This window comes from Harpegnathos saltator, unplaced genomic scaffold (genome assembly GCF_003227715.2).
Source record: "Harpegnathos saltator strain DR-91 unplaced genomic scaffold, Hsal_v8.6 scaffold19, whole genome shotgun sequence".
Taxonomy (NCBI): Eukaryota; Metazoa; Arthropoda; class Insecta; order Hymenoptera; family Formicidae; genus Harpegnathos; species Harpegnathos saltator.
In genome coordinates, this window is record NW_020229972.1 from 429,523 (window position 1) to 432,228 (window position 2,706).

The window sequence follows — 2,706 nt, forward strand, 5'->3', positions numbered from 1 at the left end:
CGATACTTCTCTCGCGGATTCGAGGAGAGAGAAGAATGTTGGTTGGATTTGAGAAAAAAGGAAAGACACACACGGCTAATATGATTCCGCTTCGTATGACGATCACGAGGTTTCGTGTTACACGAATCGATTTTACACCGCGTTTACAAAAAAGAAAGAGAAGAGAAAAACGGTTTACGTTAACGGTTCTTAATAAATTTCTTAATAAACGCAGGTCGTACGCAGCATAATATTCCCGTGTTGTAAAGTATCGTGCTAATTAGGTAGTTATAATTTGGTTTGTACGATGTCGATAAAAAAGATAAAAAGGAACTTAATTCTTGTGATTAAGGAGAGGACTATACATATAGGTATAACGCTCACATATACGTTTCAAATAAATCCTTTTTATATTTCATTTTGCATCTTATTCGTCTACATTAATTTTTCTACTTCGTATGTACATACATAGAGCGTTCGTCAGTGTGTGTGTGTGTATGTGTGTGTGTGTGTGTGTGTGTGCGCGTGTGTGCGTGTGTGCGCGCGAGCATGTGTGTGTTTATGGAAAATTACGCGATGACACATTTGATTTTCTATACTCTTCGACTAGTGCACTTTTCCAGAACGGAGAATTTCACGCAGCAGACGAGAGCCTGGGTCGAAAATACAATTGATACGGCCCTAACTCGATTCGATTCAACATACTCATCGCGGACGAAGGACCGTACCGTTTATATTTTCAATGAAGAAATGTACCCCTCGCACGAATATCTTCTTCAGTTTTTGAGAGTATCTATCAAGGCCATAATATTCATTCGGATCTGACTTTCTATCCGGGTATCCGATTATTCAGACAGCAATGCCTCAAAAGTTGAGGTGACCAAATGTGGATCTAAATTCGCAGCAGAATCGGCTAAACGCGCAGTAACTTAGATCCTTCTCGAAAATTTGACAAAATTCGATCCATAAGTCAATATTTCTTAAATGTAATTTTACAACTTGAGACAATTGTACTTATTTATGTATCTAAATAATAATTATTTTAGATAATTATATTATTAAATTGGTTGTTTCTTTTCTTTTTAATCTTCAACTTTGAATTCGAACTCGGCTCTGAATTCAGATCTCTTTTTATGATCCAGATTTGAATTCGCATAATTCAGGTTAGCTGGATTATCTAGGATAGTAGGACTTTGAGTTTTTTTTACCTGAACCGATCCCGGATAGTCAAGTATCCGAATATTTAGAAATCCTAATACATATCATTGCTCGTTCAACTCCACTTTTGATACTGATACATTCAAATTTATTTACAAAGAGACAGATATATATATATAAATTTTCATAATATATATAAAAATATAAAATATATAAATTAAGAATTTGTCAAACGCTCAAGTACGCAATGAACAGTGCTATCATCTTGAAACGGCATCGATGGAACTGTTTTAACGTCTCGATGTCTCGATTTATTTTGTGTGTGCTATGAAATTGCAAAGTGTTCATGAAAGAGTTTGAAAGATATTGGATCGTCCGGTAAGTACATAAAGATTTTTGCGAAAATTTCAAAATATTTTTACAGTTGGGCATTACTTTGTTCAATAATGTATCAATCTTTGTGTCGATGGCAGAAGGCAATTCGAAAGGAAAATGAAAAGAATCAAATGCTATGGGGATGTTGATTTTAGATTTTTCATAAACATTTTTATAAATCTATCGAACAAGTGTCAACATTTCGAAACAATGTCGATCACATTGTATAAAGAAAAAAAGGTGGGAAATATTTATCTAAATTTTTCCAGAAATTAAGACAATTGAACATTGTTCCGACCTATTTTCCGTCATTATGTGTTGCGCGAAGTATTTACGAAAGAATATAATGAGCATATTCCCTTTCAAAGAAACAAAATCTCAAGATTCAAGACGTAATTATTTCTGAAAAATTATAATCTCTAAAACTGGACAAACTATAAATACTCAAAATACGGAAAAATATTTCTCGAAATATTGGAGAGTTATGCAATTATTTCAAAGTTGCAAAAACTAGTACAACGAGATAATATGCCGAAAACACGATTTTCCCCAAATAATTGTTTTTTCTTCCTATCATATTAGTATATGTAGACTTTTAACTTATTAATTTCGTCAACAACCGTGAAATGATTGCAATATGAAGCTAATCATGCGCATGCGCAATTCCGTATGAACAACATATTACAGTCATTTTATATTATATTTGTTAATATGTATATATATATATATATAAATATATATATATATATATATAAATACTATATATATATTAATTATATTACAATCATTTTACAGCTATAATTGACTTTCAAGAGAAGCACAGTATTTGACATTTTACAGGATGCTCTAGCCATCTGAAATACAATTTCATGCGAATTTGGTAATAGTACGCAAACATTTTCAATATGTCACATTTCCCGCCTCTGACGTCACATCCGATATGGCCGTAGCAAGTATCCAGAAGGAGCCTTAATTTTTTCATACATTATTAATATATTTCATTACATAATTTTTCGTTTAATTTTGTAATATGCATTATACTCAAGAGGATCCCGTAAACAGTTTGCAATACATTATTAATATATTTCGTTACGTAATTTCTTGTTTAATTTTGTAATATGCATTGTACTCAAGAGGGATAACTTCCGCAAACAAATAATTTTTCGATATTTTATTAATATATTTCGTTACGTA